The 14,493-nt window shown below is 55.3% G+C and overlaps 1 long non-coding RNA gene across 1 annotated transcript; it reads left to right on the forward strand.

Moving 5' to 3' along the window:
* The first annotated feature begins 5,560 nt into the window (after positions 1-5,560).
* LOC136392423 (uncharacterized) lies at positions 5,561-9,002 on the forward strand. Its single transcript, XR_010748942.1, has 3 exons — positions 5,561-6,354; positions 7,530-7,622; positions 8,556-9,002. It is a non-coding gene; the product is annotated as an uncharacterized lncRNA (long non-coding RNA).
* The last annotated feature ends 5,491 nt before the right edge of the window (positions 9,003-14,493 follow it).

Genomic DNA, 14,493 nt, shown 5'->3' on the forward strand with positions numbered 1-14,493 from the left:
TCCCACCGCCCTCAACTGCCCGGCGCGGAGTGTCCCTGGGAAGGACACCAAGTGCTGGGCTGGCGCAGAGACCAGCCGGGGACGCGGGCTGTCCAGCACTGCGGTTTGCTGCGGTGGCCGGGTCACACTGCCCGGGTTGGCTCATTCCTCTCTGAGACCATGGGCCGCATAACCAACCTGAACCTCAGTTTGCCCTTTTGTGAACTCTGAGCTAAAAATACCGATTCCCGGGGATACTTGTGAGGATTCAATGAGGTCATCTGAGCAGCATGGGGTAGGTGCTCAAGAAAACCTTGCCATCTGCCTGTGACCCAGCTAAAGGCAGGGTGGGGTGGCGATGGTGACGAAATGGGTCAGAAACCCACAGGAAACTTCAACACGGAGACTGACAGTACACGCAAGGGAAGTAGCAAAACGAGGAGAAAAAAAACTTTCAAATTCTGGCTGAGTAAAGGCAACAGTATAATTACCATCATTTATAAAAACTGCTTCCCATTAATGCCTAATTCCCATGAAGCGCAACAATGATTATCTCATTAACTATGTGTCAGATTAACTTTGTTGTAGGTTTTATTTGATTAAAACCGTGAACTCTCAAGATGTATGCTCATTCTTTACTGTCTGTGGTTTCTGGAGCCCAGTCCTCTGTTGACAACTCTTCTCAATTAGAAGGCACATTTCCAGGGACGTGTCTTATAAAATGCAGTTATTTTATAAATTCCCCAAAACAAGATGGACCAGGGCAGAGGGCAAGTCCCCCGAGCGTCCTGTGAGCGCCGGCCTTTGCGTCCACCAAGCCTAGTGGCAAAGGGGAAGTACATGTCAATCTTTTTTTTAAGATTTTATTTATTCAATATAGAGAGGAGAGAGAGAGAGAGAGAGAGAGAGAGAGAGAGAGAAGGGGGGAGGAGCAGGAAGCATCAACTCCCAGGCAAGCCCAGGGTTTTGAACCGGCAACCTCAGCGTTTCCAGGTTGACGCTTTATCCACTGCGCCACCACAGGTCAGGCCTCTTTTGTTTTTTTTGTATTTGTTTTTTTTTGATTGATTGATTTGAGAGAGAGAGAGAGGAAGGGAGAGTAGGAGGGGGGAAGAGAAACACTGACTTGTTATCCCACTATTTACACATTTATTGGTTGATTCTTGTCTGTGCTCAGACCAGAGATCAAATCCTCAGCCTTGGTGTACTGGGACAAAGCTCTAACCAACTGAGCCACCCGACCAGGCCTTGCTTTGGGGGCTTTTGTATTGTTTGAATGTTTTACTATGTGCATTTGTATTATTTTGTAGTAGTGGAGGGTGTTGGGTTTTTTTCCCCCCAAAACACACTGGCAACACCGAAGACATACATCCTGGATCCCATTTTCCCCACGGCCAGGAAAGCTCGCTATCTGTCATATGCCCTTACGCGCCTGACATTTTTCTCATTTTCTGATAGGTGGTGCAGCTCTCCTCCTCTGCCTTCCCAGAGAAACGCTGCCGGCTGACAGCTCCCAGCTGCACAGGGAGATAGCTGAGAATTTCCAACAGAGAAGCGTCATGCTTTGCCAACTTGAGGGAAGACAGAATAATGGGTTGGACTCACAGACTTGGGTGATGGTGCAAGAGAAGATGGAGCTGGCGGGGGGTCCTCGGGGGGTGGGCTGGACATCGCCCTCGCCCACGGTGCCAGTCTAGAGGCTCACTGTGTACAGAGGCTCAAGCCCCTTCAGCGGCCCGGTCACCCCCAGAAGCCCCGCAGTGTGCCTACCTCCCTGTGGGAGTGTCTGCGGTCCACGCTGGACCACAGAGCCCTTCTCTCCAAGGTTAAGTGGTTGAGGTGGGGGGCCCGGGATTCAGGAGGAAGAGCCCATCCCCAGTACTCAACTCTGATATGGAGGGAAAGAAGGACGGGGGCAGCAGCAGAGACCCGTCATCGCTACAGAAGAGGGAGGCCAGACATCTAGGAGTGGGACTCGCTCTCTCCTGATTCCCCAGGGCTCTGCGGGCTCAGGGCCCGCAGGTAGAAGATGGCAATGCCAGGTGGAGACTGTCTACTCTGATTCAAACTGGGGTCTCAGGACAGAGAAAAGGGCAAGCTCGGATCTTTGGAGGGCCAGGCTGGGAGGACCTCAGAGGGAGGAGTCCCTGACAATGGGGGGGGGCACTTGCTTGTTTTATCCCCTCCTGATCACAACCAGCACCCACACGTGGCCGGTGAAGAGTCCCCGGCTCAGGGCTCCTGCCCCCCCCCCCCCCCCCGCCCCAGCCTCGCTGCTGTGGTCTAGCTGCTTTGCTTTTGTCTGCTGGTCATAAGACCTAAGGCCACGCTGACCAGCAGAAACATAATGGCCAGCACATACATAATTTAAATTTCTCTTGTAGTCACATTTCAAAAAGCGAAAAAGAAAAGGACACGGGTAAAATTAATCTTAAGGGAGATGTTTTGCTTAACACAGCCTATCTTTTCAACATGCGATCAATACAAAAATTAATGAGATGTTTACCGTTTTCTTTGTACTAAATCTTCAAAATCCCTCGTGTCGTTCACTCACTCCTGCAGTGCCTCTTGGTTTGGATGAGCTCCATTCCCAGAGCTCACCAGACACAGGCAGCTCGTTCATGACGGCCCGTTGGGCCTCGCGGGTCTCTTTCCTGTGCCACTGCCCCCAGGGGCAGTCTTTCCGCTTCCTGAGAGGCCCCAGGTCCAGACCCTTTTGCCTTCCCTGGAAGCAAACCAGCCTTTGGGTCTGGGTGCCTGTCTTTCTGTTGTTTAACAGAGGAGGCCTGCAGGGAATCTGAGAGCCCCACAGTGGGCTCCGCCCGCCCGCTGTGTGACCTGGAGCAAATCACCTCCCCTCTCTGGGCCCCAGTCTCATCCTCTGTGAAGTGTTTCTATTTTGTGACTCTCAAACAGAGGGACCTGTTTACCAAAGGAAATCTCATGCAGGAGCCCATTGTATAAGTCAGAGTAGAGGGTTCCTGCTCCTTCTCTTTGAAGAGGTGAGGGGCTTTGGCCCTGCCCCCTCCAGCTCCCTCTCTCGAGGCCTTGGAGAACCAAGGAGGAAAATCCTGCACCACGCGACAGTTCACGACCCACTTTTTCTTTTATAAGATTTTATTGATTGATTTCACAGAGATGGGGGAGAATGAGAAGTATCAATTCATAGTTGCTTCACTTTAGTTGTTCATTAGTGCTTGTCATATGTGCCTTGACTGGGCAAGCCCAGGGTTTCGAACCAGCGACCTCAGCGTTCCAGGTTGAGGCTTTATCCACTCAGGCCAGGCCAGGCCACCCACAGGCCAGGCCACCACAGGCACAGGCCAGGCCACTCACATTTCCACACATCATTTTGGTAACATGTAAAACCACACTGCAGGCTGCTAGTGGGCCCAGTATATAGTAAAAGTGTGAAAACATGCTCTTAAGAATGCATCAATTTCAAGTTAGTAGCCTCCTCTGAAGGGGGAGGAAGGAGATGGGTTGGACCTTTGGGGTCTGTTGCCAGCATTTAACTTTTTTTTTTTTTTAAGATTTTTTACTTATTCATTATAGAGAGGAGAGAGAGAGAGAGAGAGAGAGAGAGAGAGAGAGAGAGAGAAGGGTGGAGAAGCAGGAAGCATCAACTCCCATATGTGCCTTGACCAGGCAAGCCCAGGGTTTTGAACCGGCAACCTCAGCGTTTCCAGGTTGACGCTTTACCCACTGTGCCACCACAGGTCAGGCTGCCAGCATTTAACTTTTGAGCGAAGGAGTCCTGGAGAAGATAGAGCAAAATGTTAACATTAGACCCAACTGAGCGGTGGGTATGTGGCTACCTGAGACATTACTCTGTACTTTGTATGTTTGAGCTATTTTACAATTTAAATGTATTTTAAGCTTTAAGAAGGATAGAAATATATCATCTGAAGTCACTTTAGGCATAAGTAAGGGGAAAACAAAGTAAAATAAAAGGTAAGCTCCTCTCTCCATCTTTCCTCACCCCATACCCTCCCCGTAATCCAAAAGACCTCTTCCAACCTTCCTGCTCTGCCTGTCCAGGAATCCAAGTGTTAAATTGACCAAGGATTAGGACCAGCGACAAGCCTTGATTATACCTGCGGGATATCAGACAGGTGGGGGGCCGTGAGGTGATTAAGACACTGCCCTGCTTCAAGAGGAGTCCTTAGGGGGAGACCTGACCTCAGTGCTGGCTGTGGGGGGGCTGAGGAAGGAGACTGGAGCTGCCTCCTCCTTGGTTTCCATCCCCCCCAGCCTGTAGACTTTGGGGAGGCCCCTCCTCTTCAGTCCTTACCAAAGCTCCCCTTCCCACCCCAGCCTGCCTCTCCAGGGCCCCGTGAATTGCTCTGAACTGCCTAGGCAAGTCTGGAGGACACTGCTTCCTCACCCCTTTGAATGTCTGTGTGTTCTCCCCTAAACTTCTCCCAGAGGCCTCTCCCGCCATGTCCACCCACGAGCCCCAAAGCTCGGAAAGGTTAGAAGATTTGCCAAGGTCACCTTGCTGGGCTGGGCATGGCTGGAGGTGGAGGGTTGTGGGAAGGCAGCCATTTACCAGGTGCAGTGAGGTTATTTCATCCCAGCAAACAGGTCCTGCTGGTTTGCCATTTGTAGAGTTTGCCCCTAATTCCCATGGGCTGGTTAAACAATAACTCGTCTTCTGTTGTGTGTGGAAAAGAGAGAGAGGAGGAGCCACCAGCTCTGACAACCAGCCCGCGTGAGACCGCTAGCTCCGGGTGCTGGACTGTGAGTGAAGCTCCCTTCCTTTATTTTTAATTTTTTTCTGGAATCTTCCCCTTTCACACCTCTTCCCAGCCAGAGGAGTGAGAGCCAGGGGTGTGGAGACGGTAATAACAGAGTTCTACAGTCATCGGGGGCCTTTCATTGGGAGGTTGCTTAACCAAGAGCCTCTGCGTCCATTGCACAGGACAAGCAGCAGAGGCTAAAGGAGTGAGGTCACTCTGAGTCACTGGCCTTCCTGGCCTAACCCGGACCTGGCTCGATGCGTCTGAGCCAGAAAGGCAGAGCAGGCCGGGCCGGGGGCTGGGGCTTCACCTCACAGCCTCTGGTTTTTCCAAATGAGTTGAATGTCCTTGTTGGCCTTTGATCCCCTCAGTTGTGTGACCAGGGGGTGGGGCCATCCTGCCTGATTACAGAGCTGGGCAGGTGGGATCTCATCTGCCCCCACAGCAACAGGGCCGGTTTCACAGACAAGGAAACTGAGTCAGTGAGATGAGGCCCTGGTTGAAGGTGTTACAGCTGGCCAGCCTGAGGGAGACCAGACCTCTGGACGCCAGCCCGGATCCAGGCTCGTCTGCTGCTCCCGAGCCTGAGCCAGACCTGCTCACGCGTCCAGGGAAAGGACCCGGGAGGCACTGATTCTGGGCTGAGGACCCGGCTGAGGACCCACAGAGGTTTTTCTTGGAATGAACAGTCACTTCGAGAGGGATCCCTGGATCCCCCAGGAGGGAGCATGGTGTCCTCACCCTCAGCAGCTGGCCCCTGCTCCATCGAGGCCACCTGATACCATGCTGGGGCCAGAGGTTCTTGCACAGTGGGGGGGCGGGGGCAAGGCGGAGCCAGGGTCACGGAGAGAGGGCCAAGGACAGCTGCCCACGGCAGGTCAGGCCGCGGCTTGGGCTCTCCCCACACTGAAGGCTGACTTCTTTCCCTGCAGAACCATCTTGTAAATGGGTGCTGACTTGAGCGTGCTCACGTCAGAGTCAAGAATTGAGCCCCCAGGGTGTCGAAAGTCCTGGGCCAGCTGGGATTAGCATTTAGCCAGTTCTGGGAGCCTCAGGAGGGCCAGAGCAGGTGGCCAAGCAAGCTATGCCCTTTCCCAATGTGTTGGGGAAAGGGACACTAGGCCTCAGGCCCCGGCACACCCTCCCCTAGGGAGGAGGCCAAAGGAAAGCCTGGCGAGGAAGGGGGAGATCCGCCTGCCAGGTGCTCCCAACTTCCAACCAATTTTTCCCCTCCTGAGGCAGAGCCAGGCTGGGAAAGGGTGTGGCTGGTGTCCCAGGGTCCCAAGTCCCCCCACTATCCTGGACAGGGACAACAACTACAGAAGATAATGGAACACCCTTCTGCTGAGACAGGATGTAGCACAAGTGGGCACCAAGTTCTGCGCTGGGGGGAGTGGGGGGCTTGGACTTCTAGCGCAGAAGAGGCGTTCCTTCTTCCCATTCCTTCCAGAACTCCCATTCCCAGGTGGCTGCCTCCTCCAGGGCGCCCCGCTGGGTGACTCTGCCACCCTCGGGTCATGGGACCGCAGCCACTCTTACAGAACCAGTTTGAAGCCAAACAATGGCGTGTCGCAGTCCAGCTAAGCAGAAGGCCACAGCCTGGTGAACACCAGTCAGTTCAAGAGCAAGAAGGGTAAGGTGTCTGTAGGGGCCCAAGGCAGTCCAGGGCATGTAGGAGGTAAGCTCCTCCCCCTGCTCTCCGGGGCTGCAAGGATGGAGTGGCCTAGCAAAGGGATCCCAAGGGTTTCCCCCTCTTCCTGAGCTCCTGCCATGGCTGCTGGGCAGCACAGCCCTTCTCTTCCCAGGAGCAGGCCCGACCCCCACCCCGGGAGAAGGGGGAGGAAGGGGGGGCGGACAAAAGAGGGGCTGCAGCCTTCCTAATATGAGGAAGGCACATTTAGGTCCTAATGGCTGTCTAGACCTCACAGAAACCTTCTAAGAGGTTGACATTTGACCTTGGCATGGTGGGAGGTCTTCCCTCCCTGAAAGGGATCAGAGGGCCCCCTGAGAGATCTCGTGGGCTAGGGGGAGGCCTGGGTGCAGGTGTCTGGTGGGGGCTGAGCACGGTCTGGCGGAACGGGGGCCAGAGCACAGGTTGAGCCTCTCCGGGGGGAGGAGGCCCCAGCGGTTCCCTTGGACGGGGAACAGGCTGGGAAGGGAAAAGCAAAGGAGCTGGAGGGACATGCTGGACAGGCAGCAGGCTCGGAGCGGCCTCTTAGACTTGCCCTTGGCCATGGCAGAGGCCGCGTGTGCTGGGTCGGGGGCACTGCTAGAGGCCAGATCAAGCCCCCGAGCCAGAGTCGAAAAGGAAAAGTCTGAACATGCTGCCCAGTCCCTGCGAAGAGCCTCCAGGAAGGAGGCAGCAAACAGGGAGCCTTTCTCAGAACCCCTGCCCGCCACCAGGCACACCGGGCGGACTCCAGCCTACAGCACCCAGATCTCGAAGGTCACAGCCTCGCCCACCTTGTGCTTCGGACTGTGGGTTCCCTGTAGTAGTTAGAGTTACTCCTACTGTATGAAGAACAGAGGTGGCTCCACCCTGAGGGACCCCCACTGGGCACCAGGGACCCTTGTCAATATCCCAGCTCCATCATAACAGGATATGAGTAGGCCAGTCACACTTGCTCCCTGGGACCCCTAAATCCTCATTTGCAAACCAAACTCAGGGCATGAAACCAGCGCACCCCTGAGCCACCATCCAGCCGCTCCAGGCGCCCCATGCTGTGTCTTTCCTCCCAAAGGACCACCCCACCCTGTGCTCACCCAGGGGGAGTTGATGGATGACTAACTGAGCCTCTTCCTCCCCAGCTCCCACGCTCCTCTCTTGGATCCCACATCCAGGTACCGGCAGTCAGGGCTCCCCTGGAAGCAACCTGAAGTTGCCACTCACCACTGGAACAGGTCTTTACAATGTACCAGGCACCTGTGTATAGCTGTGAATTTGTTTCATCCTCTCTGCAAGACAAATACTGTTAGCTCTATTTTACAGATGAGGAGATGGTCTCAGGCACCATGGTTTGCTAAAAGTCACCTGGCAAGTCTGGGGTAGGGCTGGGTTTTTGAACCTAGATCTGCATGGGGCTCTGGCCTGGGGAAGGCCCACCCCAGCATCGAGCAGAGCCCCTGGGTCACCCTCCTCCTGGGGCTGCAGCGTGAACACCCAGGCACCTCCATTCAGAGCTTGGTTCTGCAGACGCAGAGCCTAGTGATGTCAGCATTGCCATGGAAACCCGTCCCCAGCGTCGCAGGACCAGCCTCCCAGTGCAGTTTCCCTTTGTGTGGACTTTGCAATGCGTTGCCAAGGCAGTGGGGCCTGCTGAGCGGGTTGGCATGGGGTGGGGAAGGCAGACAAAAGCCTACACCGCATCCCAGCAACCAGCAGCTCACAACAAGGCCCATGCAGCTCTCGGGAGGGTGGGGCTCAGGCCAGGTCGCCTGGCTGGTGGCCAAAGCCTGAGGTTGGGGAGCTGAGCCCCCACAACCAGGCTCGGGACCCCTGCCTGAAAACTGCCCTTCAGCGTTTTTAGTGCTATGTTGGGGTTCTACCACCTCTGAAACACCTGGGTCTTGTCAAAGGCAAATCCAGGCGCACACAGACCTGCCTGAGAGGAGCTGAGGGGGAGCCACGGCTTAACCAAGTCTCCAGGGCAATTCGGGGTGCAGTTAATTCTGAGAACCACCAGTTAGGGGAGGATGAGGTTTATTAAGCACCTAGATATGTTAGGCCCCTTTGTCTAATTTATCTTGCAAACCTGGGGGGGCGGGGGGAGAAGCGAACAGAGAAAATCGGTTTCAGTTTTGCTTTTTGTTGTTTTTTTACTCCCCATTTCACAGTGGAAGACACTAAAACTCAGAGAGGTCAAATCGGTTGCTTGTTCTCAGTCACCCAGCTTGGACGTGGCAGTCGGACTCAAACCCACAGTGTGAGGCCCTGCCCTGGGGCCTCCGCACTGGCAGGGGCCGGTGGCAAGGGCCAGCAGCCTGGCACCGCTAGCTTCCTCCTCCTGCCGGTTTTCCAGGAAGAACCCTAACGCAGCTTTGTGGCGTGGGCCAGGGCGGTGGAGGCCCTGCACCAGCTGCCGGGTCTCAGAGGGGCCGGGCCAGCGCGGACCCACAGGGCGCCCCTGCAGCAGGCAGGATCCTGCCGGGTCTCAGAGGGGCTGGGCCAGCGCGGACCCACAGGGCGCCCCTGCAGCAGGCAGGACTGCCGGGTCTCAGAGGGGCCGGGCCAGCGCGGACCCACAGGGCGCCCCTGCAGCAGGCAGGACTGCCGGGTCTCAGAGGGGCCGGGCCAGCGCGGACCCACAGGGCGCCCCTGCAGCAGGCAGGACTGCCGGGTCTCAGAGGGGAGGGGCCGGGCCAGCGCGGACCCACAGGGCGCCCCTGCAGCAGGCAGGACTGCCGGGTCTCAGAGGGGAGGGGCCGGGCCAGCGCGGACCCACAGGGCGCCCCTGCAGCAGGCAGGACTGCCGGGTCTCAGAGGGGCCGGGCCAGCGCGGACCCACAGGGCGCCCCTGCAGCAGGCAGGACTGCCGGGTCTCAGAGGGGAGGGGCCGGGCCAGCGCGGACCCACAGGGCGCCCCTGCAGCAGGCAGGACTGCCGGGTCTCAGAGGGGCCGGGCCAGCGCGGACCCACAGGGCGCCCCTGCAGCAGGCAGGATCCTGCCGGGTCTCAGAGGGGCTGGGCCAGCGCGGACCCACAGGGCGCCCCTGCAGCAGGCAGGATCCTGCCGGGTCTCAGAGGGGAGGGGCCAGCGCGGACCCACAGGGCGCCCCTGCAGCAGGCAGGATCCTGCCGGGTCTCAGAGGGGCTGGGCCAGCGCGGACCCACAGGGCGCCCCTGCAGCAGGCAGGGCTGCCGGGTCTCAGAGGGGAGGGGCCAGCGCGGACCCACAGGGCGCCCCTGCAGCAGGCAGGATCCTGCCGGGTCTCAGAGGGGCTGGGCCAGCGCGGACCCACAGGGCGCCCCTGCAGCAGGCAGGGCTGCCGGGTCTCAGAGGGGCGGGGCCAGCGCGGACCCACAGGGCGCCCCTGCAGCAGGCAGGACTGCCGGGTCTCAGAGGGGAGGGGCCGGGCCAGCGCGGACCCACAGGGCGCCCCTGCAGCAGGCAGGACTGCCGGGTCTCAGAGGGGAGGGGCCGGGCCAGCGCGGACCCACAGGGCGCCCCTGCAGCAGGCAGGACTGCCGGGTCTCAGAGGGGCCGGGCCAGCGCGGACCCACAGGGCGCCCCTCCGGCAGGCAGGATCCTGCCATGTAGGGAAAGCGTGCCCTTCCCCCTCCCGGCCCTCCCCCTCCCCCTCCTGTGGACCGTCTGCCCAGGAGGTAGGTGGCTGCTGACCCACTGGGCAGAGCCGCTGCCCCCTTCTTGGAAGCCTCCAGGAAGAGAAACTCGGTGACCTTGGCTGCGTCTGAGAGCCTCCGCTCTCACAGCGACAGCCTTCCTGGGTCCAGCCTCCACGCCTCCCTCTGTCTTTGAAGATTGGTTCCTTCAGCATCCTCTCCCTCTTAACAGCCTCCGAGGGTGCTCACAGGAGAGCCCCACACTTCTGTCCTGGGTCTATTCTGCCTGTAGCTCTGGGAGGAGACCGAGACCTGACTGACATGCCAGCCCCCGGGGTTGGGGCTCCTCGTCTGCACCTGAGTCTCCTATATTCAAGGCCAACAGACACCAGTGATGTCGGATATGGGCCAAACACATGCCAGGGATGCCGGGAACTGGACTGGGAATGGCGATGGGACTTCTCAGCCCGGGGCCGGGCACGCCTGAAGCCAGGGTTCGGGCCCCAGCCATTCCTGGGCTCTGCCTGTCATTCTTTCATTGAACAAGTATTTCCTGAAGTCTGTGCTACTTACTAGAAAGAATTTTAAAAAACATAAAAAAAGTCAACAAGCCAAGGAAAGATAGAGGGGAATAAAGAGGAATATTAAATACCTATGCTTCCTGCCCCCATAGAAGAATAAAACCTGGTTGTAACTCACGTCTAACATCACTTGGGGACAGAAAGGAAATATACCTCCCAATACTAACAGTGGTCATCTCTAGCTGGTGACATCACGGGGACTTTTAAATACCTTTGCCATATTTTCCACACCTTCTACTCTGTAAGATCTAAGTTTTGGCTTTGGCCGGTTAGCTCAGTGGGTTAGAGCCTCACCCTGAGGTGCCAGGGTTGCTGGTTCAATCCCTGGTCATGGCACACTCAGGAAGCAACAAATGAATGCACAACTAACAAATGAATGGAACAACAAATGAATGCTTCTCTCCCTTCTTTTCTCTGTCTCTCTAAAAATCAATCAAACAATATTTTAAAATTTATTTTAAAAAAAAGATGTAAGTTTTATAAGCAGAGGCACCCCAGTAAATATGAATGTCTCCTGGGAGCTTCTTAAAAGGCACACCATTTAAAAACAAAGACAGACAAAAAAAAGAACAACAAAAAAAGAACACACCATTTAGAGCATGTGGGCCTGGAGGATGCGTTGGTCAGCTTGTCCATCGCTCCTTCTGCCCGGGGCATGCCCAGACACGTCCACTAGGTCCTCCAGCCCCGCCTCCACCCGTCAGTGAGACTGTCTGTGCTGAGACTGACCCCAGCCAAAGAGTGCAAAACACCACAGCACCACAGAGCAATGAGTAGGCAACTCCACCGCAAGCCTTTCACCTCCTCCCTGGCCCTGCCAGTCTAGGGGAGCAGAGGGGAGGGGTGGGGGTACAGCTTCCCTAACGCAGAAGAGCACTGGTGCGACCTGGCCCTTCCCAGCCTCAGTTTAGTCACCTGTAAATGGGGACAATATCACTGTTTGCACAGGCTATTGGGGGAATGAAATGAGACAACTGGTCCACGGACCCCTAGAGGGCACCTGGCATATAACAGCCACTCAGCACTGCCGAAAGGGCGGGTAGAGACTCAAGCTGCTACTCTCCCTTTTTGGGTTGGGAACCCTCCCCGCTCTGACTTAGGAGGTGTAGAACATCCTTGCTTCTACTGTCTGGGTGAGAAGCTCTCTGCTCCCTACGTTCCCCACCACAGGCTGCAGCAGGAAGTCCTGGGCTGGAGCTGCCGTGATGCCCGCTCTCTGGGGTTCCTCCCAGCGCCGTGGGGCCCAGGCAGCCCCTGTGGGAACTGCCACGTCCAGAGCCACCACACCCCAAACAGTAGCCACAGGAATGAAGAGGATTATGGCTGTTTTGTGGGAAGTTCAAACATTTAAAAAGCCCTGTGAAGGCCAAGACCATCTGCGGGCTGTAACATATGTTCTAAATCTCAGTGTTGATCTCGCCGAAATAACACCTTTGCATTTTATCAGGGCCCTTCTGGAAAAAATTATTTCCTCCAAAAGGGAAGACCCCGGTGGGGGAACCTCAGGCCCTTTGGCTGTCCCTGGGCCCCCCAGGCACCTGTGTGTCCTGTGCTGACTGCCTTTTCAGGCACTAGTGAATTCGAGGTTTTGGCAATAGTAAGGCGTTGAGTGCTTGCCTGCATAGAAGGTGGAGGCCTCTCTGGAAGTGGACGGTGTCAGCCGTGCCCTGCGTTTGCAGAGAGAGGGTCCACCAGGGCTGTGGGCTTCGGGTTCAAACGAAGTAGCTTAGGGTTTTTCCATCTGCTCTTCCCTTTGAGAGTCCCTGCATGTGAATCCCTCACCAACCACGAACCAGGTCAGGCAGAGACGGTCACGTTCCCACTGCCAGCGAAGAACTGAGCCTCAGAATGACTTATCAGACGTCGCACAGGGACTAAATTCAAGTCCTGAGAAGTAGGACCACGTTATAGCAGATTTTCGAAAGGCTGTGTCTCATCCCCCAGGAGACTGTGGCTAGTGGGGTTTCCTTCCCTTTATAATTTTATCTTGTAACCATTACACAAACCTTACATCCACACCTGTGACCAGAACCTCAGAAGACCAAGCGCCAACCAGGAACCCACAGGCAGCGAGCGTTCTGTTGTATTTCCGGGTGCTTCCTTCCAATGGTCGTTCATAGGAAAATCTTATGTCGTTGCTTCTGAGACAAATATACCTTTTTCACACTTCCAAAATATAATGCATTTTATAATTGATGTATACACATAATGTGCCTGTATTCTTTTTCCCCACCAAAAACAAACAAACAAAAAAAAACCCCACTCTCTTAGTAAATCCCTTGTGTCAGAGAATCAAGGAAATAGAACAGGTCATTTTGTGGAGACATAATCAACTCATCCGTGTGATCTGCTCCCCTCCATCACTTCCCTTTAGATGCCTCGGCGTTGGCAAAGGTTTTAAAGTAAGGACAACCAGTCCTGACTGGATGAGATCCAGTATGTCATAATCCCTGGCCAGCTGGCCACCCCCAGCTGGGCACTTGGGCAATGCAACTAATTTCAATATAAATGAAAACAGCAGTAGGATGCATGTAAGCCACTGCTCTATAAATTCCAAAAGAAAAAGGGAAGGGAAGAAACTTCCATTTAGTGAGCACCTACTATGTGCCAGCCGTGTGTTGGGGAATGAGAATGGCTCAGGCTCTGGATTGTAAAGGAAGGGTTGTTTAACAATTCCGTGGCCAGAGTGCAGGAGGTTTTTAATTGAATAAGGGAGACTAGCCCAACCTGACATGTTTCCTGAACCTGGGAAATTAAGAAGCCAGTGTAAGATTGTTGTTGTTTTTAAAATCACCTTTCAAGCAAATGTGTCTTGTTAAGCTGGTTGTTTTCAAATGTGTCGAACGTCTCACAGCGGGCACCACCTGTGTCTCACGCCCCCTCAGTCTTAAAGGACGAGCCTGAGCCTCCAAGTTTATCGAGAACGAAAATCACCTGGAGGGTTTGTTAAACTGCAGATTGCTGGGTTCCCACCTCTAGAGGTGCTGATTCAGCGGGTCTAGGCTGGTGTTTGAGACTTTTCATTTCTAACAAGCTACCCCCGTGATGTTGATGCTGCTGGTGCCCATGAGGATTACCTGAAAAGCTTTCTTAAAATGCTGGTGCCTGGGTCCTCCTCCGGGATTTAACTGATCTGGGTACAGCCTGGTCATCAGGATTGTCAAAGCTCCCAGGTGATTCCCACGTACTGCCCACACTGAGAACCACTAGGGTTTACGGGGGAAAGCCAGCAGACACAGTTAAGGTTCCTGGGGTCAGAAGGGCTCCTTGGATTCCACGACAACCTCCTCGGTCTTCCCAGATCTGGGTGTGCCAGGCAGTTGGTTTCTGAGGGTTGGAGGGAGCTGTCCTATGCAAGCCATCTTTGAAAACAAGTGAACCATTTGCTGCTGCTGCTGGCATTAATGTTTCTTGAATGTGAACCTACCTGATTCCCTCTTTTTGTATCTTCCTCCTTGTCTTTTCTTGTGACCCACCTGGTGGGACACAATCTGGGAACTTGGAGCATGGATCACCAGGCCCTTACACAGTTGGCTTCCACCTTCACCTCCCCAGCCCATTTGAGCAGGAGAGCCCACCCCCCAGAGCCCATACCACAGCCCTGCAACATTGCATCTAACCTAATGGACTCGATGATGATCTGATACACATTCATTCATCTGACACATTTTATGGAGTGTCTGTGATCGCCACACTGCCTCCTCAGATCTCCCCAGATCTCTCTAAGTTTGGGATTAAACATCAAGTGAGCTGCTGGACGTCTCTGCACATGGACCTGTCACAATGCTGTGAAAAGGCCAAATCACACCCACTTGTCCTCCAGGGCTCCCTAAGTTACTGATGCCACTACCCACCTAGCCACCCAAGATAGATACCAGGAGCTGCCCTGACATTCCCAGCCAGGCACCTG

Source organism: Saccopteryx leptura, chromosome 2 (genome assembly GCF_036850995.1).
Source record: "Saccopteryx leptura isolate mSacLep1 chromosome 2, mSacLep1_pri_phased_curated, whole genome shotgun sequence".
In the NCBI taxonomy this organism is placed as follows: domain Eukaryota; kingdom Metazoa; phylum Chordata; class Mammalia; order Chiroptera; family Emballonuridae; genus Saccopteryx; species Saccopteryx leptura.